At 42.0% G+C, this 27,058-nt stretch overlaps 1 protein-coding gene across 2 annotated transcripts in view; it reads left to right on the top strand.

Moving 5' to 3' along the window:
- Positions 1–27,058, top strand: part of Sox5 (SRY-box transcription factor 5) — a 1,002,153-nt gene that overhangs the window by 365,769 nt on the left and 609,326 nt on the right. For both annotated transcript variants that reach the window (XM_076568276.1, XM_076568278.1), the window contains exon 4: positions 1,152–1,216. The gene's annotated coding sequence lies outside the window, so the exon portion shown is untranslated. The remainder of the gene's footprint in view (positions 1–1,151; positions 1,217–27,058) is intronic.

Here is a 27,058-nt window from a genome sequence, read left to right as displayed (position 1 = left end):
CTTACAGCCACTTAGGCTTTTTGGAATATAAAGATGAACAGACATCAATAATAAAAGCATAAGTGACCCATCCTGTTACTTCCTTACCTGAACTTGGTACATTAAGACCAATACTCTAGCATTACCCACAAGTATTATTTTAAATATTATTTTTAAATTCCTTTAAAAATCCTGCATATGTAATCTTCCTGGTAAGATAGAATCTTTCTAGGGCAAAACTGTACAATTTTCACTTACTTAATTTAATTTAATAATTGCATTATTTCAAATATCATCAATAAGTGCTTGAACACCTTGAAATCATAGAATTTGGTCACAGGGGTGGGTAAACCTAATAAAATACATAGAGGAACTGATGAACTTCTCACTATAATAATAATGACACCATGGTAATATTTTTACTTAGAAAATATTTTGCATTCTTAGCTTCACGATAGGTTTAGAAGACTTGTAGACAGTGGTAATGTGATTTAGTTTGAATTGAGAGTTTCTGGTTTTATTATGCTTTTCATTATTTCTTAACCTGGAAATTTTTTCTTATACTTAGGGTCCTAGGGTGACCAGAGCTGTGCTATTCTATGTGCTAAATACATTTTGATAAATGTGAGTGCCTGTTAGGATGATTTCCTTGGTGTTCTCTTGCAAGGATAGTATTTCAAGCATAAACTATAATAGCTAATAAAATGTTTGTAATTGTCCATCTCAGTAAAATGAAGCCTGAGATCTCCACAAGACACACAAGCATGTTTGCATGTACATGTGTATACACACTCGCTAATATGGCTCATTAGCAGTGTAAAGTATTTAAAGTGACTTAATTGTCACATTTTTAGAATGGCTAATTCCCATTTTACACTTCAAGTATCACTATCTTTTAAATGTCATTCACAAAAGGTCTTTGGTTATTTTTGCACCGATTATCCACTTACCAGCTACCAAATGGCACAGTTCAATGATTCCATCATTGGCTAGGAATCAGGTCTAGAAAAAAAAAAAAACAAATATTAAAGTCAAATTTCTGAAAATGTATTCTAGAACTTTGTAGTAGAAATGTTGTTTGACTGATTTCATAGCGTCTGATATTTTAGACCTGAGTACTTGAAACTCTTCTCAGGTCCTTTAAGAGCTGCTGTTTCTTTTTTATTTTTCAGCATTACAAGGAGCAAAGAACGGCGAGGACACTGGGAAGTGGGAGAGATTGACCTCCAGCTCACAGGTCAGGACTTGCGTTGACGTTGCTGATCATTATTTCTGTCAGTTGTACAGCTCTCAAATCTCTTGGTGCTTGCTTCTGTGAGTCTAAGCTGGAGTTAGTTCTGGCAGGTTTTCTGATCACAGCCAGCTCTTGCATGTCCGAAGCCTAGCATTTGGTTACCTGATGTCTAGGATTTGAATATGAAAAAATAATTTAAAGAGACTTTTGTGAGCAGAAGGAATTTTGAAACCTAGTAAGATGCATAGAAAATATGATTATGATTGTTCTTTTTATTAAAATATCTTAAAATGAACTTTTGATGAGTTTCCCAGATTCCAACCCTTAAAGTACACAGAATGTTAAATTACGTAACTGTGGTGGCAAAAGTTCTGTGTTAGGGGTCTCTACCTTGTCTTCTCTGCTGTATGCTCTGCCTTCAGGTCTACCCAGAAGGCTTTGGGTGCTCTTCAGAGTTGACCTCGATTAGCAGTAGTTTCTCACTAGTTGATACTGAACATCATGTATAAAATGAAGGCTAGTTAAAGAATTTCTACACAATAAAATGTTGTGGGTAGTCAGTCTGCTAGGTACAAGGCACTGGCTATTTGGCTGTTGGTCAGTGTCCTGCTGGCATCTGCCCCTAGGCTTGATGGGAGTAAGGCTGATGACCTTGTGTTTGTCTTCTGGTTCTCTTGGTTGTCTTAAACAGTGGTTTCAATCCTATTGCTATTGCTCAGCTGCTCACAGAAGACTCCTTCTCTGTCACTGCCTATGTTCTATTTCCCCCTGAGGTCCCAGCAACTCAGCCCACCCACCTATCCCCTTCACATTACCTTAGCAGAGGGATTTTATCATACAGTAAGATCAATGTCTTTGTCCTTCTGTCTGGTCACATCTCTTCAGAGAAAATGATTACTTGTGTATGAATTAAGCTTCTGGTTGGTTCTTCATGGGTACTTCATGGATTTTGTTGTTTTCAGTCATTGGCTGTAGAGATCAGACAATATTTTTAATTGGCCCATTTCTTGAAAGAAAGTTAAAAGAAAAGTAATTTGCGGAATATCTTGATGTTGTCCATATGCTAAATAATGTTCTTCCTTAGAGTAAGTATGAGTTCTACAAAATGTTGTGTTTAAAATGATGTATCCATTGGATTTATGGATGGTCTGGAAAAGTTGATAACCACATTTGCATAACACTTTCATGAGGAATATTCTAGTTATAAACATAGCCCAGTTTTCAGTTTACAAATCCTGCTGAGAAAAACACCCAAACCAACCGAGTATAAGCTAAAAGTGTTAGAAATGTTCTTGGTATTCAGATATTAAATAAATCAAAACTTCTAGAATTTTCCACTCAGAACTCTTTACTGCCTGAGAAATTTTATGCAATTCTAGTATATAATTATATAAAATAGGTATATGAGTCAAATATCTACTGTTAGTAAATTATTATAATGAATTTACTTTAGGCCATCTCTTTATTATGCACTCAACTTTGCCATTTATTAAAGCTGAAAGCAAAATTGCACACCAGAAGGTGGGTATGCTTATTTATATTTTTACATAAAGAATTAAATTCTGGTTGAACATTTGATATTACAGGACATCCTCAGTGGTTTTCAGAGTTGATCAATAATCTTACTTTATAATGGACCACTCTGAAAATGCCACTTTATATAAATATGTATTAACAAAGTATATTTAGGGTTATTCCAGAAAAGGTTGGAAATTTAAAAAAAAAAACACTACATTGTACAATACAAAGATACTTTGTATTCTTACTTGTCATAATGGTTGAAAAATACTGAAAGATTTTCATAATCAAAACTTTGCTCACGTAAGAGCAGAAATGGTCATAGATACAGCAAACGTACTGCAGCATCTCAAGGTCTTGAGTATGAGTTGAGGTGCTGCTGGCAGTGTTGTTTGTTGTGTGTGTGAGGACACAATCAGGGTAGAGTGCATCTTGTGTGTTCAGAACGGAGGCTGTAGTGAAGTCGCACAGCACAGGATCTGTAAGCAGGCCAGGGACACCTCAGGTATATGCTGTGCTGGTCCTGGGATTGATGCTTGGTCCTACGAATCCAGCTACCTTCCACTGAGCCAAATTTTCCCATCCCTAACTTAAGAAGCTGAGATAGAAATAATGGCCTTCAGTGCAGTTGTTTGAGATTTTCTTGTTTGAAGCAAGATCAGGAAGGAAGAGGGAGGCATATCATCTTAAAAGGCAAAAAGAGCCTCAACCAATCTACTTGCTTTACAATCCTAAACTGCCATCAAATGAACAGAGCTGAGTGTCTGTAAGCTAACATGTTTCAGGATGTTAACATGATGCCATTCTTACAAACAATGATGCCATCCTTACAAACAACAAGGGTGCCATCCTTACAAACCACGCAATAGAAACCATTCTGTACACCAAGTTTCTCACACTTGGAATGGTGATCACGTTTGGCACCTTCACCAGCTTATAGTTTTATAAAGAATGTAACTAATATATTTCACCTCAGATCATACTGATATTTAAAGAAATCAAGGGCTTTTGTTTGGGAACATCATGATTTTTTTTCAGGTGTTATTTATCAAGAGAAGTTTTAGGTAAAAAGATGATTTGTAAGGAAAAGCTTATTCTATATAGAAATACAGTATGACAATTAATATATATATATATAATTTATGGAATATATATATGATATATATATATATCATATATATATATCATATATATGGGATAAGTACTAAGTAGGAAAATAATGAAGGGAGACTACACTGCCCAGGGTAGTCCTCTGGTATTTTATAAAAAAAAAAAAAAGGAGCACAGAGATATGCCTGGAGCAAGAGGACAAGCCTTAGGCCTACAGGGAGGAAGAGCAGGTGTGGAGCTTGTGCCTGGGGTATTGGTGAAATGGCCAGATGAGTCAAGGGAGGGGCACAGAAGTACAGAATAGCCTGGGGACAGTGATGTGTCCTGTCCTCACATAGCTGTAGATGTAACCATCTTATTAAATAAGAAACACAGAGCCAATGCAGAGATAAAAGCCCAAGAGGTCAGAGCTAAAAACCTTACCCTTCACTGCTACTGTTGTAATAGTGTAGAAATTGTGAATGAAAATAGACTTATGCTAACACTGAGAAGGGTAACATTGTCTTGTCAGAACCTTGGGTATGGTATTCATTTTTCTGTCTTTAATGTGGAGAATTCATTTGGCTCTATATACCAACTTGTTTTATAAAAGAGACTTTATGATAAATAATATTTAAAACTGTGAGCATTTGATTAATTCCTTTGCACATCTGAATTTTGCCTTTGTTCACCATTTATAATTTTGACTAAAGCTGCATAGCTCTGTGGAAACCCACAAAAACTTTGGAATTTTATATTCTATTTGCAAAGTGGGGTTATTTGAAAATTAACATTATGGTTTCATTATAATTGCCACCTGATCTGTAAGACTATTTATGAAAAGGAAAAATGGGGTAGGTTATTTTTTTTAATAAGCAAATGATTTAGCAGGAATTAGAGAGCATGAAACATAGAGACTACCCTGACATTTACCGGCTGGGTGAGTAGAGGACCTTAATCTGTATTTGCAACCAAATGATCACACACACCAAGCATTCAGGGTTGTTGTTATCTCTGTGTTTTCTTTTAGGCTTGTTAAGCTATTATGCCCAAAGGTGATAAACATTGCTTGAATAAGGAGTTGCTTTTCTTAGTCACAATTATTTATACTACCAATGAGGAACAAAGGCTATTATTTCAGATAAATAACCGAGAAAAAATATCTATGCATGTTTTCAGAAAAATTGTTAGGGTAGCGAAGATGTTATTGAGACTTAGAGAGCAGAATAATTCCTGCCATCATCTTTCTTCTCCTGTGATGAATCAAAGGGACGAGGAAGAGCACCCGGGAGACGGAGGAGTCTTCCTCAGTGGTCCACTTTTCACTGTCAGATAACTCCATCGGGGGTTTTCCAAAAACTTAGCCAGTATATTAAGAAATGATTACAAATTATAATTATGTGAGTCCTAGATTTCTACTATATAGAGAGATTAGATATACTTTTTCCTCACACACTGAAATATATTTAAGAAATGATTACAAATTATAAGTAAATTATGTAGTCCTAGATTTCTATTATATAGATGTAGATACAACTATACTTTTTCTTACATACTGAAATATATATATATATATGTATATATTTGACTATTTAGTTTTATTTTTCCTCAAAATTCTTATCTCCTCTAAATCATTTTTAATAGGAAGAATTAAAATTGCTTTTATGATTAAACAGAGAATAAGGTAGACTGTTTGAGATTATCTTTGAGTCATTCCTGCTGAACATGGTTTCTCAGTTGTGTTGGATCTGGAGAAATTCAAACCTGTCTTGTCACAGATGTTGGAAAAGATCCCCTGTGCCCTTGAGTGTCAGTGGTCAGCCCCATGTCCTCTGGTCACATGGTGTGGTCAGTGTCAGCCCATGTCCTCTGGTCACATGATGTTAGATTCTGCCCTGTGATATGTTCAGTTTTTCCCTCTTCCATAAAAGTTACCTCCATTGTTTAGATACTCAGAATTTTTGTCTCAAATAATTTTCTTTTAATTTTAATTCCCTGTTTCAAGTAACTTTCTTTTAATTTTAGTTCTTCCTTCATACAAAGTTTTTTATTTTTTAAATTTTATTTTTTTTAAAGATTGCCTGCATATATGTTCATATACTGTGTATCTGCAGTACCCATGGAGGCCAGAAGAGGGCAGTGGATCTCCTGGAACTGGAGTTAGAGACAGTTATGAACTGTCACATGGGTGCTGGGAACAGAACCTGGGTCCTCTCCAAGAGCAGCCAGTGTTTCCAAAGGCTGATCCATTTCCCCAGCTCTTCTCTGAAGTCTTAGCTTATCCTCACTCTCTTTTTCTCAAATTCACCTCTCAGTAGTTCTGAGTTGACCTCTAACTGACCTCCATCCAAAAGGTCCTCTTTGGTCACTATTTTATTTATTCAGCCTTTAGAATGAGTCAGTCAGCACTTTGTTCTAAGACTTCCTCTTTTTTTTCTTTATTAAGAAATTTTTTATTCATTTTATGTACCAACCACAAATCCTTTTCTCTTCCCTCCTTCCCCAACCTCACCCCCAACTCACTCCCCATTCCCTACTCCAAAAAGGTAAGGCCTCCCATGGGGAGTCAGCAAAGCCTGGTACATTCAGCTGAGGCAGGTCCAAGCCCTTCTCCCTGCATCAAGGCTGTGCAAGGTGTCCCATCATAGGTAATGGGCTCCAGAAAGCCAGCTCATGTACCCGGGATAGATCCTGACCACTGCCAGGGGCCCCCTTAAGCAACCAAACCAAGCTAGTGGGAACTCATGAACTTTAGACCAATAGCTGTGGAGCCTCCATGGGACTGGACTAGGCCCTCTGCATAAGCAAGACAGTTGAATAGCTTGGTCTACTTAAGACTTCCTCTTTTGCTTTTCACTGACATTGAGTCTGTCCTAACATGAGTCTCAAAAAGCCTTGAGTAATAGAAGGTGCTGAATAGATTTGTTCTGGAGAGCTATCACAAGCAATCCTTATGTGAAATGCATCACAAAGGATATGAAAGAGCCACAGTCTTCAATAGCTCATGGGAAAGAAAGAAGTTTCTATAAAGTGGGGTATGAGCTGGGCTTGGGATGAGGCATGCACTTTGGTTCCTTGTACGTATCGGGCACTGGGAGGGTTGCTAAGTGTGCATTTAAGGTTCGGTGCCTTGTCATAGGTTTGCTTCATTGTGGGTGTACTTTGATTACATTTATGATACGTCATTAACACGGAGGTGAGTTACATGCTGATCTTAACTTGGAGTCCTTAGGTACCTTTGTTTGCTGTGGCTTGAAAAGGCATATGCTACAGTGGGGCTCTGTACCGCATGAACCTGTTGACATCATGTTGACATGAGCTTGTTGGACATAGGCTTGACTATGCGCTGGAAGAGAGGAGATCAAAGCAGTTGTGAAGGAGGAATATAGAGAAGTCAGGGTAGAGGCAGTCACACAGGGAGACAGAGAACACAGCTGGAAAACTGGGTCAGTCAGTAGGGCTTGACGACATTACAGAGTAATGAAGGGCAGTTTTCACCACCGACTACCCGAAATTAAACAATAAAACTCACAGATAAGGGAATCAGAAAAAGTAGTTGTTTTTCTAAGTTAATTTAATTTTGGTGGAGGGAGAATGAATTGTTCTAGAGTCTTTGTGTGTGAGGTCCATGTGAAAACACTAAGGAAATACTCCTTCCCTAAGATTCCAAAACCAGCATGGAGATAGAGTATGATGCTATGTGAATTTCAGCTTCAGAGTGACAGTCACCTCTGAAGTGGTGGGAGTCCCATGACAGAGAGGTCAGAGCTCCAGGCGGGGGTTAAAGAAGCTCTCAGGGAGCAGGGGAAAATGATGGCGGAGGCTGCCAAGCTTCAGCTGGAGCTGTGTTTCACAAACCGTGGTCCCACCCATCCCATGCTCTGTTTTTTTTTTTTATTCATTTATTTATCTTAAAATTTTGCACAGTGCCTGCCAGAGACATGTACATGAGTAAGGAAGCAGTGAAAGCCAGATTTATCGACTCGCTGGAATTTAATCATTTCCAGATTATTCAAAGTCTTTGGAAGTATCGAGACCCACTTGCTCATTTATCCATTCATACACTTACCCGTCCATTCATTTGCTCTTCAATTCATTTGTTTGCTCATTCACTTATTCATTCATTCATTTGTTCGTTTGCTCATCTGTCCATTCATTCACTCATCCATTCATCCATTTATGTGCTAATGAGTATTAGCCTAAAGCATTGTGCATGGAGATACTGGTGGTTCCTTAATCCCATTTCCTGACCACAAATTTCATTGCTTCAACTGGGTATACTATTCTCAACAGTTCCTGGTTCAAGATCAGCTTCTACAGATCCTGCCCATGTTAAGAAAGCACTCCTCAGAAGAGGCCTTCTCTTCCTGAGTGTATGTAGCTGGGTTATTTCTTCAAGGGAGTGGTAGACAGCATTGCCCATACTCCTTCAGTGATGGGAAAGACTCATTCTCCTGGTTTTCCATATGTATTTACTGTCAAATTGTGAGTTTGTACAGGATTTAAACCATTCTCTTAGCAGCAGTAGATCACAGTGATATGCTAGAGATTTGCCAAACCCAACCAAGATCCCATGCTGCCTGAGAATTGTTAAGGCAGAAACCTAGGTTAGAAGAATGGATCCCTGTGCCTCCCTGGCTGGTGCACGAGTGCTTGCCTGGGGTGTCCCCAGGAACAGGCACTGGCACAGGTGTTCGGCACAGTTGCTGGTGGCTACTCCACTGGGAGAGACAGGAGTGTTCTCAACACTGCTGTTCTGTGGTGTTGGAATATCTGGCAAGCAGTCAGCCTGGCTGCATATTTCTCTGGGGAAAATAAAAGCCACAGGGGAGTCATCCCTGTGACCCTCTGCTGGGGAGCTGGCACACAGGTGCACCACAGGACACCTTCCTGTTGTCATTTGGTGAACAGGGCTTATGTCAGGTGCTCCTGGATGCTCTCTATTCAAGGTGGAAGTGGAGTATTGAGCAGGGACGTACTGGCTAATTCCCAGTGATGAAGCGTAACACCAACTGATATGTTGATAAAAGGGATTTGGGGGCCGGGTGTGGAGCGGAAGGTATTTCCTTTGGTTCTGTGAGCACAATTATGAGCTTCCCTGTTCACGTCTGACCCATCCGTCCTGAAATGCTGTCACCAGCATCATTAGCAAGCAAAGTGTTGATAGCATAGTCAAATGCACAGCAGAGTTCTGGCTCTTCGGTGTCTGGACTAAGTCCCAATATTAGGAACCGGAGTCAGACTGCCATCGCTTTCCCAGGCTAACAGACGTCCTGCCATTAGCAGTCTGAAGGCAATTTTATTAAAATACACAGCCCTGCTGAGTTCTTCTCCACAGATAAACAAGGAAGGTAGGAGAAAGGCTTTTGTTTTTAAGTAATTATTTAAACCATACATTACAGGTAATTTTCTTTTGCTGGGAAAGCAAATGCTACCGGAACAGCAATACCAATTGGGTGACACAGACTCAAATAATGTGATATTGTCATTTTTAAGAGCTAAAGCAGTGTTTGATTTTCCCTTAAGTACAAACAGAGCAAATTGGATCCAGGTATCACGCACATATGTCTTAGAGCTGATATTATGTTTTGGGATGAGCAACATGGTTATGCAGAATTATGGAAATGTAATACACTGGCCATTGAGTGCTGGGTGCATAGACTGGACCTCCAAACACACATTAGAACAGGAGGGCAAAGAAGCATATTTTCCCTTTACGGTCAAGAGGAAGTCATGTTTCAACCTTTAAAAGAAACCTCTTAATAGGATGCTTGGTATATAAACCACCAGGGTTTAATAAATGTGTATGTGTGTCCATGGAGCCAGAGCTTTGCTGGCCCCAATGGTCAAAATCTCAGAAAACATTTTCAGGGTTGCTCAGGGTCCATTAAATCTACTACCTTTTCTTTGCTTCTTGGAGTGGCACATTAGCATGCTTGGGCTCCTTACCAGAGTCCACACTGGCCTTCATGCAGGCAATGTGAGCCTTTCCTGCCTGGGAGACCCCTCAGGGGTCAGGAAGGCTTGCTCCGCACTGCTGTCCAGCGGGAGGGAAGTGATGTAAATCAGGGTGTCTTCAGGGTGTCACAGCCCTCAGTTCCAACCCACCTGAGACCCTGGCTCCCTTTGCTGTCATCCGTTCATTTAGCCAAGTAATTTGTCTTCCAGAAGCCTTTGTGTCCTTGACTCTAGAGTAGAAATGGAAAGGAAACCAGCCCCTTGTAAAGGTTCAGAGGATGAAATGAATTGATGTCAGAACACTGTTGGGTGGTGTCTGGTAAGAACGTGCTCAGGAAGTGGGGTTTTTATTTTCATCAGCTATTAATAAAGTCTTATCAGAGAGAAACGTATGTGTCGCGTGTAGTGCTGGCAGCTGAGATAAATACATCGATTCATGTATGAGCCCCACTTCAGAGTGAAAAGGCTAAGACAGACATTTAAGCAAATGACTCATCCCTGCACGCCACTTCTTGTTTTATGGGGAAAGATCTTAGAGAAATAAATGAGGTGCAATTTAATCTTGTCCATGGTGGTGGGCTGGGAGGGATTGCTGAGAAGTCGCGTTGCATAGCTCTGAAGAAAAGACTCTGCTCCATGTCCTTGCCTGAGTGCTAGAACCAGAGCTGACCATTGCTTGTCTAAGAGCGCTTTTGCCAACCCCTTGTCCAGTGTATTTAAACTTTTTCTTAAAGGTTATCATCATGCTTAACCAATATCTCTGGACATCAAGAGAATTTAAATGCTAATTAACCACTCACATGATGCTTTCTGGTGTTTTCGCTAAAATGATCTGGGGGAAAGCTGAGATTATGGCACCGATCCTCATACTTGCTGAAGTTGACAGGCACTGGAACATACCCTTGGTGGAGGAAGGATTGCTAACTAGCAAATCTTTGCCCCATCAGGCTTTCTGACCCACTAATCCTCGTCCCAGGAATTCATTCCAATGAAATAGCTTCAGTAGGATGAAAATGTCTGTATCTTAGGTCACTTAGTGTGATAAATATCTGAAATGACTTCAGTGTTCTCGTAAGGAACAAGGACTCAGAAGACAACAGAAGCTTTACATGGTGGGATCCCTGCACCAGGAAAACAACCAAGATGGTGGGTAGTAAAATGGACGGAAAAAGTCACAGAGAATGGACAGAAAGGCAAATCAGTACACTCAGTTGCTAATTGAGGCAAAATTAAGAAGAATAACATGAAACTTACAAATTGATGACTTCAGTAGGCCAAGCTCTCCGAACAGCTGTTCAGAGAATGGGACCAAGTGGAGCAGGAACTGTGGAGGAGGGATGTTTATCTGAATGAATGTACTTTAGTTCTTAGAACTCTGCTGGTATTTCATCGAAGTAAAAAAAAAAAATCTAAAATCAACAAGAGAGTTCATGGAACCCCAGAAGAAACACAAGATATCACAAAGAAAGAACACTATACTCACAAGAATTATGGAGAAGAGAGATAAAGGTGGGCAGTGTCAGCAAACAGTGTCTGAACTTTCGACTCTAATGTTAAAAGTGAAAAATACAGTGTGAATATAGCTGGGGAACAAAGCCCTAGGTTCTGTCCCCAGCATTTCCAATCAACCAACAAACAAACTGTACACTCTAATTCATCATTTGTGCCTCACAAAGTACTGGTTACTGATTTTGCTGTTCACCATAGTGAGATCTAAAACTCTGAGAAGTGACTCAGATATGCTGTACAGTTGTGAATGGGAGTTACCTTTTCTCCCTGCTAAAGAAGGGGGAAATCTTAAAAGAACCCTGTTGAGTTGGATTGTATCTCTAAGAGGTTGGCAAAGGAATATGTACCCCAGCTATGAAAACTGATAAAGAAATAGAGGTGTGTGTGTGTCTTTCTATAGTCCTGGTACTATCTGCAGGGAGGGCCTGGAGGCAGGTACACCTGATAGTGTGAGCATACCTGGTCTCCAGACTAGACCTTCACACTGAGTACTGTTCTCAGTAAGAGGAACCAAGAATCCTTGGAGATGTGGATGATTCAAGGGCTGGACCCAAGGAATGCATGCTGAGCATTGGCAATCTTGTGCTACCAGAAGCTCTGGAGGCACTGAAAGGAACATTAGACAACTTCCGGTGGCTTCTGCCTGCCTGTTGTGTGCCCTGTGACAGCAAGGGGTCAGACTCAGTCTTCCATAAGGTTGTTCACGTTACTGAATAAATAAAAGAGGACAAAAAGGAAATCCTTTTGGACAGTAGAGTGCTAATCAACAAATGGAGGAAAAGGGGCTGGAGCGATGGCTCAGTGGTTAGCAGCACTTGTGCTCTTGCCGGAAACCCAGGTTTGATTCCCAGCACCCACACTGGGCAGCTCACCACTGTCTGCAGCTCCAGTTCCAGGGCCTTCAGCACTCCCTTCTGGACTTTATGGGCACTGTGAGCACATGTCACAACACGTCAAGACAAGCGAGCCCATGCATACATATAGATAAAAAAAACTTAAATTGAATAAATGGCAGTAATGCTGGAGACATAAAGTAAATATTTGGGAAATGTTGCAGTAATAATTGTTTCAGTCTTGTTTACTAAGCAGGTATGAAATTAGTAGGTGAAAAATGACCAATGTTATGTTCACATGGTGACAAAATCCTCACTCTCAAAAACGTGTATTAGTGATAAGAAAGATAGTGCTTTTGTTGTGGAGAAACTAGCACACAGAACCCAAGACACTATCGAAGTTGGCATCACAGTCAGGGTGTGTCGGGATCATCTGCAGTGACCCACAGAAGATGAACCATGACTCTGGATGCTCTTGTTGATGTGTGCCATGAGGTTGGGCCATGACTCAGTCAAGGAAGTGCTGCTGGAGAAGCATGAGGGCCTGGATTAGTTTCCCAAAACCCACTTTACAAAGCAGGTGTGGCGGTGTGTGCTTGTGATAGTTGTACAGAGGAGGTAGAAGCAGCTGGGTCTCTGGGGCTCACTGAAATGCCAGCCTTGCCTAATTGGCAAGTTTTAGGGCAGTGAGAGACCCTGTCTCAAAAGAGTCGAGATGTAAGGTGTGGAGAGCTTGGTTGACCTCAAGCTTCAACATACACACACTTGTATCTGCACATTCCACCTCTCTCTGTTTTTTTTTTTTTAAATGAAGAAATATGAAACAATAAGAACAGAGTGAAATCCTTCAAGTCACCAGGCAATGTATTAATAATGCTTGTGGCAGCCTGAGACTGAGAGACTGTCCTAGTTGAAAAGAAGTCAACAGGTCCAAGGAAAGAGTACCAATGGACAGTGTTGAAATTCAAAGAAGCTGTGGCTCAGGTTGCAGTCATGCAGATTTATTGTTTTGTTCATTGTATCAGGGTTCTTTGAGATGCTAATATGTGGGGAAATTGGGGAGCAACACTTTTGCTTAAGTCAGAAAGTACTTCAAAATTGAATGTGAAGTTGAAAAGTACAAGGTTAATATGTATGCCTCAAATAAGACATGTGACACCTCATACAGCCTTGGTTATTGTGTGGAAAATCATTTGCTACAGGCATGAGAATAGCATCAGTGAATTCTAAGAGGAAATGAACAACCACAAAAGATCTTAGCAATATGGCTTCTGCTTGTTCATACCAGTGGAAGAGTGCAGCCATGTTGACTGTGGAAGCCTTCAAGGGAGAGCAAGAGTTAATGCCAATGAAGCACTGAGGGTGTTGTAGTAGATGCTAAACTCCGTGTTAAAAAAATGTTTGGTGGAGGCAAAGTCACACTGATGCATTAGCCTCCATGGACGTGTGAGGAGACCTTTACTAACCAAAGCTACCCAGGAAATAAGGTGCCCACTGCATAGAGCAGTCTTTCAAAGTCTAGAGTGAGGGTGCAGTGATTGGGGACAATCCACATTTCAAACCTCATGACAGCTCTGAAGGACCATGAAGGATTAACAGTGTTGCTGTGTCACCTGGAGACTCTGGACCAGCCTCCTATTTTCTGAACATTAATGGTAAAAAGTTTCATGTTTGAAGAAGTTATAAGATATGTGTGGGAAGACTAGCACTTTGTCATTCCTAAGGGCCTTTAAATGATCCTGCAGTGGCCTCTGATGTCCCAAGCCACACGGCTAGGAAATCACACTGAATAAAGATGTTCTAGAGTTAATGTCCATGTGGCCTAGAATATGACTAGACCACCTTGTTCACGAACCTTCTTTCTGCAACAAGGGACTGCTTAACACGACACAAAATCTGTCAGGATAAGTCACATGTTTTTTCAACCAGAAGAAAGGTAATAAATTAACTGCGTCTGTTAGACTGTTGAAGGTGTATACCACTTAAAACTGGATGAAACACTACCTTAAATATAATGTGGAGTGAGAGTCTATAACATTCACAAGTCACATCCTCAAGAAGTTCAGCATGGGTGGCATTTAACAGAAATATTGTCGGCCTTCCCCAGAAGCCCTGAGTAAGTGTGAGAGCTGAGACTGGAGCCCCAGCCACTGCTGGCCAGGGAAGGGGTCATCTCCCAGAGCATCCCACATCCCAGGAATTGTCTTTCTTGAACATAGTCCTGTGATAGTCCAGTACTACCAGAGATGGCCAGGTCAGGCACCAGAGGAATCCACCTCCAAAACCATAAACAGTAATTGAGTTCTGCGCCTCTGCTGAGACATGGGTTAGCATTCTGAACAGAAGGCTGATTTGAGTAAAGTTCATCACTTGAGAAGCCCAGGGATATGGAATAAGGGCCAGTGGCAGAATTATCCTACCTTTATTAAATAAAAAAAAACTCTGTGTGTGTGTGTGTGTGTGTGTGTGTGTGTGTGTGTGTGTGTGTGTGTGTGTGTGTAGTGTGTGGTCTGCAAATATAATGTATGTGTGCACGCCTCTGTGTGTGCTTGTGGGATCCTGAGGCCACCTTTGAGTACCTACCGGCCTCTATCACTCTCCACCTTACCTTTTGAGGCAGAGTCTCTCACTGAACCAGGAGCTCACTGTTTCTGCCAGTGAGTGCCAGGGATCCTCCTGTCTGCTCCCCAGGGCTGAGGTTACAGGTAACCTCACACCTGACTTTTATGTGGGTGTTGGGGATCTGAACTCAGAACCTCGGGCTTTCACAGCAAGCACTGAGCCATCTCCCTGACCCCCAAAAGGCTTTTTAAAATGGAAGATATTTGGGGTAAACATTGACTATGCTATTCTATCTAGTACCAGGGTCAGACCCTAGAGTCTAGATTCCTGAAATTCCCTGGGGGCATTGGTGAGATGTTGGAGAAAACCATTCTGCCCACAGACCTAGGATTGGTGAACAGTTTCCTATTAACATGCATTATACAAACGATGCAACATTTAAGTTACTCTGGCCACTCACAGTTGAGAGGGCAACAGAGAACCGTAGAGCTGGAGGGCACTCCCTACATCATGGAGTTCGTGGACAGGGAACCAAAGTGCAGGGAGGTTAGATTTTACAGGGTTAATATGTGACAGATCCAGAAAAAAAAAATAAAATGTGCCCAGATTTCCTGACTCCTGGCCCAGTTTTCATTCCACAGTGGCGCAGTGCCTCATGAGACATGTGAGATTAGAGCAAACTCGTATTTGTTGAAACGCGAGGGAAGTGTTATTGGTCTTTGGATGGTGTTTTGGTGGGGGAGGAACGAGGTCACTCCGTCAGTGTGTTTGGTCCTTAGTTTTTTATTTTATTTTATTTATTTATTTATTTATTTTTGCATACTAACATTGATAAAGGGCTAACATCACTTACTTACCACAAATCTATGTGGTCCTGGATTCTGCTGGTATTTGTGTCTGCCTCAGTCTGTATGCAGTTCGGGAGTCACCTGCTTCTTTGAGAATGCATGCCTTTGAGTTCCTGGCACTTGAGATTCGCTCCACTAAGTGACTAATCTAAGAAATGGCCGCTCTTGTTAGGTGTGCTGGAACCTGGGCATCTTCAGATTGCTAGGCAGTGGCGGTGTCGGTACCGCTGGCAGACAGGCATCGAATTGCCATCATTTGGCTTTAACAGGAGATAGAGTCTTGTCTCCAACACAAGCCCGAGCCAAGGTACTGTCTCCTTTCTTCTAATTTTAGTCAGAGTCATTGGCACCAATCATACCTAGACAGGCTAGCGTTATCTCTTCCCAGCGCAATCTGCTGGCATGGGCTGGCTTCCAAGCCGTTCAGCTGAACTCCCCCTGATTTTACCAAACAGAGATATGATTGGATGTGGAGGGCACGAGCTTTCGCCCTTTCCATTAGAAATCACCCGTTCAGACACTGCGATTCTAAGTTTAATTGGTTCAATGTATGACTCAGTCAGAACCGGCTGTTACGACTGAAAATTGCGGCATGCTTTAATTGTAGGTCAGGAAGTAATTACTCAGACGTTTTGGTGCTGGGACATGGATATTGATATGTTTAACTGTCAAAGATGGGGGGGAAGTGAACTGTGCTGCCCGTTTTCAGCCCTTCCTGATTTTGTTCTGGACTGCTGTAACAAGGGCCTGGCAGGGTCTCCAGTCACAAACATCCATCCTCCTGGTCTCACATGGCCTGTCACAGTGGCTGCGCCGTGGCTGGCAACTGGCTCTCCCAACAACTGTCGGACCGCTGTCGGTGAAGAGGGAACATTGCTGGGCCTGTGCAGCCATCGCTGCAGCACCTCCTCCCCATTCAGGTTTCCTGGGGTGGCCTGTACCAGTGCTGTCTCATTGCAGACAATAAGGGAAGCTGGGTGGTGTTCTCTTTATGTTGGAACCCACACAACAAGGTTATTTCCTTCCCCACACCCACTCCTCTCCTCCGTGAGAGTTAGGGTGCATGGTCCCTCTAGTTAGCTGAAGGTCTCTTCTCTCTGTGCATCCTCCTTCCTTCTCCCTCAAAAGTTCCTAAAATTCTTAGTTCCCTTTCCACTCCTGCAGGATACACCTCGACAAAAGCAATGTAGGGGAGAGAGAGTTCATTTTAGCACGTGATTCCAGGCTACTGTCCATCATTGCGAGGGGATCAAGGTGGCAGGCCCCTGATGCAGCTGGCCCCGTCCATGTCAGATCGGAGAGAATGTGTTCATACATGCCTGTGCTCAGCCCACTCTCTCTACTCTAGTGCAGGTCAGGACCCAAACCTAGGGAATTGATCTTCCACATCAATTAACACAGTCCAGACAATCTATCCTGCCTTCAGACATGCCCACAGGGCGAACTAATTTAGAAAATCCTTCTTTGAAACCCTCTTCTCAGATGACTCTAGATTGTATCAATTGGATAATTGACACTAACCAGCACCCAAAACATCTAGGGTCTTTCCTGACTGTGCTAGAGCAGGAATTTTCCACGTGTAAAAGCGTGAGTTTTCTCTCTTGGGGTGACCCCAGTTAGACTTCCGTAGAATGAAGAGAGGCAAAGACCAGGTTTCTTACATCACCATGCTGAGGATTCAGAGGTAAGTAAGGGAGACAGAGATCTACCTCATGGGGATCTCAGAGATTTCCTATGGAGTTTACTAGTGTTTTTCATTCTACAAACAAAACAAAAAAATCTTAAACAATCACAAACAAAACCTTTTCAAATAGAAATATCCAGATAGCCAGAGAACATGTTTAGATTTCATGGGAAAAAATAGATATTGTATATCACTGTTGCAGTCAGCTTTCCCTTACTATATCACAGGTGCCTGTTATATAGCAAGAACTGGGGAAGAGGGGGGGGCTTCTTTGGGGCTCAGCATTTGGGAGGCTCTGGTCCAGAGTCACATAGATGGGAATGTGTAGCGGATCCAAGCTGCCCACTTCAGAGGTGGGACGTAGCAGAAGAGACAGAAGAGACCATGGTCTTGCTGTCACGTCCGGCTGTCCCCCTGTACCTCCCAGAGAATGGCTACTGTTTTAGAGGTTCCACCAGCATCTGATAGAGGAATGGTGGGAGCCAAGCTGTGCGAACCACGTGCACCTGTGCGGAAGACTCAAATTTTACACTATAAAGGTCACATCCCGGTGACCTGGATAAAAAATTTCCCATTTTCCAAGTAGAACAGAAGTTCAGAAAATCAAACCACAGTTATTAAAAAAAATCAGATTTGTATGAAGAACACATTAAACTTCAATAGACAAAAATTCTATGGACTTATTTCTTTGTGTTGCCAAAGCTCAAATATAAAGTGTTACTTTATATATTTAGAATTGCTATTTTTAATTCTAGTTTAGGTAGATGGGATGAGTTCTCCATTTTTCTTTTTAATGATAAACTTACTGAAGTTTGTTTTATGAATGAAGATAATACAACAAAACATTTGTCCCGTGTGATATGGCTACTCTGCACATCAACTCACAGCAGCTATGATGATCTGAACAAGATCAAACTCTCGGTGTGCCACAGGGATGGGGGAGAGGCCTCCAGCGACTTACCTTTAAGGGAGGCGCTACTGACAGTTGATGCTGCTGGGGGTGTGGGGGTCGTGATCTCTGGGGGATGCTCTTACCCCAGTGGATGGCCACACCCCCATGTGTATGAAGGCTGGACTCGGGGAGTCTTAACAACAGTAAGAAGAAAGACATGAAGCTGGGAGGGAGATGGAACTGGCATCGTTAGGAGAGGGTGGACCAAGGTAACTATAGATGGATATAATCAATAAATGTTATATAAATGTCTACCTAAATTGGCTATATTGTCTCAGTTACTTCACAGATTGTAGAAAATAACTATGACCTTGGGACAGTACTAAGATTTATGTACACAAAAGGGTTCCTGCTTCAGGCAATAAGGTCTATCATGGTGGAGAAGGCACAGCTATCAAACCCATAACCATCTGGGTACTTTGCGTCAGCCTTCAAAAACCAGTGTAGACTAGACCAGAGTGGATGGTGAGCTTTGTGAGGTCCAAGAGCTTCCCCCAGTGACACTTCCTCCAGCAGGCCCCGACTACAAAGGGTCCAGAGCATTTGGAAACAGCACCAACACACGGGCATCACCAAGCATTCCAGTGCATGAGCCTGTGGGAACGGTTCACAGTCAAGTCAAAACACTGAGTTTGTATAAATTGGTGATTATGATATCCGGAAATGTGAGTTTACTTATTTTAAATTGATGACTGAGTATCGATTTCTATTGGATGTTTTTCATTAGTATTCAGGGCTAGATCCTTTAAATATATTTGTAGTGTTGCTTTTTGTCGAACAATTTATTTTAGACTACTGAGTACCTGCTGTGTGTTTGGGGTAAAAGATCACTTGGTTTCTGTAACCCTTCAAAACACAGTATTCCAGCCCATTTCTGATGCCAGCCCTTCAATATAGTTGAATCTTGCCTGCCAGTTTGCAATCTGGGGAATTTCAATCTTCCTCTCGGGTCCATGAACTACTACAGTTGACAAAAGGGATTTCTAAAAGATAATTGTATTGATTAATTCAATTTCTGGGTCGAGCATAAGGTTGTAAATTGGAGATCACTCATAGAAATTGAATACAAAGGGAAAATCTTTTTAAGTCCTTTTTGTTCCCCTCTGGTGCATTGAATGATTTATGCTGAACTCCTAAAAGCTTTCCAGCCCCACAGTGCTTCAATAAACTTCTAATGGAGTCCTGAATGCGCCTGCTATTCCCGTTGCCTGTGCAGTAGGTGGGGAACCTTTGACTAGGAGGACAAGGCTTTGTTTTATTTTCATTGAAAAAACTCACATGCTAACACTTGAGGACTTTTAATATTTTTGGAAGATTTCTGGTGTTACATAATATATACCTTCAAACACATATTAATTATGTCATTTCCAAGTAAATGTAGGTACATTTATCTGTCGACATACTTAACCCAACCCAGTTTGGCTGCATCTGTATATGCAGGCATGACATCTCCACGCTGAATGTACTGGGCTCCATATTTCTTCCATGTTGGCTGGTTGAGTGTTTCATCAGCTAATGGCTCCTCTAAATACAGAAACCGTCTTATTCACATTCTATCACCCCCAACAGAGTACAGTATCATACCCTTTACACAATGGATGCTAAATTAATGGTTGTACTGAATGGTAACCAAAAGAATACACATTTAATCAAAGAAAAATGTACCGTTTGATTTTTCGTGCAGGTACATGGCAAAGATGTCACTTAGAGAATGTCCCTTTTTATTGTCAATTAGGACTGTCTTATTCTCATCCGATGAGATGGAAGCTAAGCTCTGCCACTTTTATATAGTTTTCTTTATAATTGTGAACATGGAGAACCACATGAGGCCATCAATCAGGGGAGAGATGAGGGCCCAACAGAATTACTTCTGTAGGTGGCCAATTTTTTTTCAATCAAGGACAGCTGAAAGGTCATGATTAAAACAGTGATTTTTCCAGAAATTGTAAGTAACTGTTAGTGATTGTTTTGCACAAAGATGTCAAAACTACCTTTTTCCTCTGAAAAAAGAAAATTATAAGTTCTTGCAAACATTGGCACTTTTCCAAATTTTGCTTGTACCTACTGTAATGTGTTTTAATTACCACACTGGAGTCAATTTCTTAAAAAACAATGAAAGGCAAAAGTAAGTCTGATAGGAAGCCTCCCCAAAGCAACAATGGCTGTACCAATCCCTACACATTTGCTGCTTTGATGAGACTGAGATCTTGTGATTTTATTCTAAGAGAGTGCATAGTATGAATTATAATCTCTGGAGAAATGAAGGGTAGCTTCACTAGTATCTGCACTAAAATGTGGAAGGGATGCTTCAGAGATTTGAGTCCCTTCATGTAGAAAATTCAGGAAGGCAGCTGGGGAGAGCACATGTTGCTGTGATTTCCCTAGGTGGCCCTCTGTGCTCTGGGACAGGGCTGACCCCACACCCTGGCTGGTGGCAGACAGGACTGATCCTCTTTGCTCAGATGGGTTGTGGACATGGGGTCCTGACCCCGAGTAGTTAAGGATTCTCAGGACCTTGGCCAGGAGGATTTTAAGCAGTGTCCTAGGCACTTTCCTAATCAGGTAATTACATGCTTCCTGCAGGTCTGGTTTTATTTGTTCATTGGGGTTTTTATTGTCATCTGTGGTTGGATACAGGACACTAAAGTCTTTGTTTATGTATCCCTGTTATATTTTAAGTTCTAGGGTGCATTGAATGTCTTTAAAATGGAGTTGTCAATTCTGTGAGATGCACTGTACTTTAGTCTCCATTAATAGTATGTATTCTGTGCTCATGTGTGCATGTGCATGTCCACATACGCTTGTCTGTGTATCTGTGTGTGGAGGCCAGAGGTCAACTTCACATGTCTTATTCTTTGTCTTTCCCCCTCATTTTTGAGACAAGGTCTCTCACTGAGCCTGGAACACTGAGTGACTGAGTGAGCCTGAGGAATCCTCCCGTCTGCCTCCTAGAGGTTGCAGGTGAATGCCTCCATGCCAGGCTTTTACATGGATGCTGGGGATCCGAACTCAGGTCCTGCTGCATGGGCATCAAGCCACCTGAGCCATCTCTCCAGCTCACGCTCTGGATATTTACTCTCTGCTTTCATTCAATCTTCTTTTTCTCTTTAAGAGATGCACACGAAGAGATAAATGAACACGGACAGTGGCGGTGGCTGCAGCAGATGGAGAGGAGGTCTGGGGCTACACCTTGGGGTGATCTTCGTGTACCTATGTTCCTTGCCTTGCAGGAAGGTGCTGATGGGGAACAAGATGAGTGATAGAATTGCTGGGCTTGTAAAGGGCCCATAGGGGTCTTTGCAGAATGTGACTTCCTCTGCAATTAAAAACTTTAGTTCCAGGATGATGGGGCTCATGTCCACATCAAATGCCAATCTCCCCCCTGTGTTGAGCACATTCAATACAAATGTGCATGGCAGAAGGGGGCTCCTCTGAGTCTAAGAGCAAAAGTATCTTGATATGTCATAATTTTGATGGCCATGTTTTAAGTTAAATAGTTCACTCCAAATCTTCTTTGTAATCTATAGAAAGATAAAATTCTATCAAATCAACATTAAAAGCACTGCAGGTGATAATTTGCTTTCAAAGATAGTTCATCTAGTCCAAAGCCACCCTGGTCCCAAGTGTTTTCCTGTTATATGCTTGATTGGAATTGTGATTATTGGGTTCTTTGTTGTTATTTTATTTTTCAATAAGGAAAACTCAGTCATTTGGCTCTGACTTATCTCTTAATCTTACAAGTTGCCCCACAACTGTACTACACAGGAAGGAAAGAGGAGCCTGTGAGACAGAGCGCTGTGCTGCTTGGGTCCTGGTCTTATACATATTCTCCCTGCCAATGGCTGTGTTGCTTGGATTCCCTGCCTCTTCTTTTCATCAGTAGTTCAGTATGTGTGAGCTGCCATTGAAGTCAGTTGTAATGGAGAAGTACTGAAGGACTCTTTGCCTTGTGAGCCAAACTCTGCCTGCATTGCTGGAGTGCACTGTGATCACCGATAGTGGGTCCTCTGCTGGATTGGTATTGCATGTAGTCCTTGGTTAGAAATAGCTCTTGGCGGCCTTGTGGTTGTGTGAGTTTTGCCTTCAGAGTCACCTCTGGGTTCTCTGTGATGGAGCTGAGCCCATCTCAATACCAAGGTCTCTAAAATGTTTTTCGGCCAGTTATGGCTAGTTTTCCTCCTCCTCCTCCTCCTCCTCCTCCTCCTCCTCCTCCTCCTCCTCCTCCTCCTCCTCCTCCTCTTCCTCCTCTTCCTCCTCCTCCTTCTCTTCTTCTTCTCTTCATCTTTTTATCTCACTCATGGCACAGAACATAAGCAAACCAAAGATGCCAGGCTTTCTGTATTGTTCCTAGTTACCCAAAAGTACAAAACACAAGAGAGGTCCATTGTCAGTGGGGACCATGGAGTACTGGAGAGCATCACCATGATAACAGCATGGGATCAGATCTCAGCTCTGTGCAAAAGCTCCTACTTGGCAGTAGAAGATGGTCTCCTCCAGAAACAGAGTTTGTCAGGTGCCAACTAACTAGCTTTTGGGAGCTGGGAAGGTTCCAGGGACCTGAGAAACATGCTGAGGTGGGAAACTTCATCAGCAGAGCCAGCCAGTCAAAATCTCCTTGAACACAGGGAATTTGGTGTGACACACTGTCCCAGGAGACCAATTTTCTGAACAATATTACAACCCTGGTGAGTCACAGAAACTCAGTTGCCATCTTGGTGAGTAAACAAAGCATCGGTGGGTGAAATGGATGAGAAGTAGAGGGAAGTTGTGGGGTCAGCCTGGCTCAGGGGCTGCCCAGGGAATTACTCATTCAGTTCACCATGTCTGCTCTTTCATGCTAAGATGCTCCCATGGCCACATCCTGTCTCATTCATGTAAACTCCCCCAACACAATCCTCACTCCTTTGCTCAGAGGGAGGTGATGTACTTTGCTGTTCTTACCTCCCAAGTAGCAGCTTCCTCCTGTTGAAGTCTCTGTAATCATGGCCAAAACAAGCAAATAAGCAAAATATCCATATTGTAATTAATTGGTTTAGGTGCATTTTAATATATCTTTACAAAGGTTTTAGGATGGTTCTTAAGGTGATGGTTTGTCATTGTCTATTGCCAGAGGGTGTTTCTTGGTGACACGTGAAGACTGGCCTCAAATGAGTAACAGAAACCCTGTCCTCCTAAGAGCCCGCTGACACCTGCTTCTGTTCTACAGACCATCTGAGCCACAGAGGCCGGAGGGAGGAGCCTCACTGCAGTTACTGGCATCTGCTTTGGTGCTTAATAGTAGGATGTGACATTTGGAGGTGTCTGAGTGGCCTTTATCCCATCTTGCCACATTCTCATTGTTCATGGAAAGAGTGAACAGAGAACTTCCCAAAGAGAGTCCTGGATCCCTAATTTTAAGAATGACTTTGTTTTCCTCTTACCTAACAGCCTTCACGATCAACGTTTAGATAACCCATCTCCACATACTGACAGAGACTTATGTGTCTAAAATTAATCATGCTGGGACTTTAGAAACAAAAACATGGCTCCCTTTTCATTGGTAAATCCTATGTAACCTCTGTGTCATGTTCATGACATTTTAAAGTTCTACCTTGTTTGTTGAAACTGAGATTTAACTTTGTATTTTCGATGCCATATTGGTCATTGTTTCTTAAATTTTAAAAATCTTTGTTTAAAAGAATCAAACATTTGTGATGAAACTGTTACTGTCCTATTTTCCTATTGACTGCCTAAGGGGAAGCAGGTAGTTGGTTACATCACTGTCCAAGCTTCCTCTTTTCCAGGCACACATTTCCTGTGAAATAAAAGCCCAACATCCCATGTCAGAAGTGGGATGCTGCTGCAGCTGAGCTCAGCTTTGGGAATGTGTCTCCATTCTGGAACTTGTCTCTGTGTGGCTTACTATTTGGGTAATGTCTTGTTTTCGTGATTCTTCACACATGATTTTCATGTGAAGAAGATAGTGCAGAGGGCCAATAAGGAAGAAAAGGCAGTGTGCTTGTCTGAAAACTGAGATGAGCAAAAGGAGGGGCTAGAACCTGTGACTGAAACAAAGGCAGATCCTGTGGACCCTTGGGTTCTGATAGTTTGCTCTCCCGGATTATGAAGACCCCACATTGAAAGTTGCCTCCCGATGACCTCCAGGAGGAGCTGGATGGGAGGAGTCCTCCCACCGTGGCTGAGAACTCTTCCAGCAATGCTCGCCAGAGGGTGCTCGCTCATCCTGTGCTTCTTCGTTTGCAGTTGCTGCAGTGTTAGGTATGCGATGCAAACCACCTGTTGGGGTGGGGATGTAGCTCAGTGGTAGAGAACTTGTCTCATGTGGAGGAAGCCCTGGCTTTGATCCACAGCACTGAGAAAGAAAATGGAAAATGCTCATCAGCAGGACACTAACAGGGAGACTCTGCCACATACTCCTTACTTAAGTATAACTGCGGTCAGTTTTGACAGAAACCAAAGAATTTCTCAAAATTTCAAACCTGCAGACTTAGATGGCAAAGGGGGATTCATGTGATGTGGTGGATACCCTGCTTCTAGGCCTTTGGAATATTGTTATATTTTCACCAACTATTCCAGCAGAGGAAGGTCTGAGGGACATTGAGGGTGTTGAGTATATACAGTTCAAGCCACCAGCCACCACATGTCCTTGACTGAATATTTACAAAAGTTGCTAGTAAGTGAGAGTAAACTCTGATGCAAGTGCTTGGAAAAGTCACTGTAGCAAAACCAAGGGGAGGCATGGTAGCAATTCAGGGTGGATCCTCAATTTAGGATTTCCTCCCCACATAGATCATGTTTCCTGTGGGTTACCTGTCAAGCATGGTTGGTGAAGCTAATATGATTTTGTTTCCTAGTGTTCTGGAAGGCCACTTTCCCTACATACACATATGCTCCATTAGAAGGCAGCATGTGGGCCAGCATCACCTCTGGGCAGCAGTGTTGTGTGAATCTTGCCTGCTCTGACCTCCAGGGTCTTCCTTTAATCCATTACATACAATGCAAATCTTCTCGGATCAGCTCCCTTCCTATTCTTCCCTCCCTGCCTGCCCTGGTGAGTTGAGTGACAGCTAAGCAGCCCCTCCTACTTTGGCCCTCTCTTAGTGTTGTGATCAACTGTCCTGTCCAATGCCCACCACCGGGGCTGGTATTTTCCACTTCAAACTTGGACTTCTTGGTGGTTTTTCTATTTACTTTCTCTTTCTCCTCCTTCTCTTCCTCCTCTTCTTCATGAGCTAAATGCCAGCTATGGTACAGGTTTGGAATTAATATCTTATCTTTCTACTTGGAAGTATTGAATAAGTATTTTTGACTATTGATCCCTCTTACTATCCTACACACCCTGTATGTGGTAGCCATAGCTCTTGCCATGTCAAAGATGAACAGCACATGGGAGGAGCTGGGAATGTTACAGAAATGCTACAGGGCATCTTTCAGGGGACTCTCATTACCCCTGGCTTTTTGCCTCATGCATTTAAGTGCATGGGAAGAAATGAAGCATTCAAATCACTGGAGAAGAATAAAGAGGCCTTCCACCTTTGTGCAGGCCAAGCTTTTGGTCATATCTATAATTCTCTGTCAGCAATCCGATAAACCATCCCATTGAGTCACACTTGTGTTTCTTTTGAGCATGGATTTATAGCCTGCCATTGTAGATTAAAAATCCATTAAAATCTATAAGAACAGCAAAAGTTACACATTCCTTTCTCTGTAGTAAAGATTTTCCTCAAAGATTTTACATTAGAACTTTGTGAGTAAGCATTGATATTAATAGGCCATTTTAAAGTGAAATTTGGACTGCCCTTAAGCTGTGGTAGACCCGACAATGAGGAGCTTCTCATACACTGCAAGACTGAATTTTGGACAGATGACTAAGACACAGTTGATTTTTTTCCTCACATGTCAGAAAAACAATGCAAGACTCTATTAGCAACCAGCAGACAGCCTCAAGGTAAGTGGTAATGAGGAGAAGCGGTGGGGACATTCAAGGAAGGGTGATAATAGAAAGAATGTCCAAGTAATTGTTCTTAGATCGCAAGAAAAATGAACTGAAGGAAAGGTGAGAGATCGGGCCAGAGATGGAAATTTAAACTAATATATAGATAAACACTGGCAAAAAAACCCCACCATATCCAGTATTGTAAAAACAACCCAGGAAGGGAGTATAGGAAGAAAATGCCCTCTGTCTGTCCAAATCGTTGCTTTTCTCTGATGTACTACTTTTCATTCCTGGGTATAAACGAACCTTCACTCTCTTGGCAGTTGATAGTCAATAGTTAAAGAGTTGTATTTGGAGCTCAGAAGCCATGGGGGAGAACACAGTTCTCCCTGCTGTCCATCCAGGCAACATGCCACCACCTTATCTCAATCAATTGCAGTAATAAAATATACTATTAAATATTTCCTAGGAGTGGCGGGGAGATCTTGCTCAGCATGTAGAAAGCTCTGGAATTGGTCCCTAATACCACGTACATTGGTTGTACTAGCATACTTTCCAATCCCAGCATTCAGGAGGTGGAAGCTAGATTATCCATAGTTTAAGGTCATCTTCAGCTACATAAGGAGTTTAAGACCAACCTGGACATAAAATCCATAGCAACTGTGGGGTAGCTTTTTCTACTAGATGTGTAGGCTCTTCTGATCTACCAGAAATAAAAGCTGTGACGTAGCATTCTTGAGATGGGGATGACCATGTGTGTTCTTAAGCTTCATGTCTCAGGAATGTGACCCACTATGTGCTCAAACCAGTTTGATCCCTTCCCCATCCTCCTCTTTCTGTATGTCCTTCCACTCCGTTTTCAAGTCTCAGCGATTCTATACCTCAGAATTTCTTTGGACATGTCACCTTTTGATTTTATTTTTTGTCAATTCCCCTATTTCTGATGACATGATGAC

The sequence above is a fragment of the Peromyscus maniculatus genome, chromosome 3, assembly GCF_049852395.1.
Source record: "Peromyscus maniculatus bairdii isolate BWxNUB_F1_BW_parent chromosome 3, HU_Pman_BW_mat_3.1, whole genome shotgun sequence".
In the NCBI taxonomy this organism is placed as follows: Eukaryota; Metazoa; Chordata; class Mammalia; order Rodentia; family Cricetidae; genus Peromyscus; species Peromyscus maniculatus.
The sequence above is the reverse complement of the archived record's forward strand: the minus strand, read 5'-3'. Positions and strand labels throughout refer to the sequence as shown.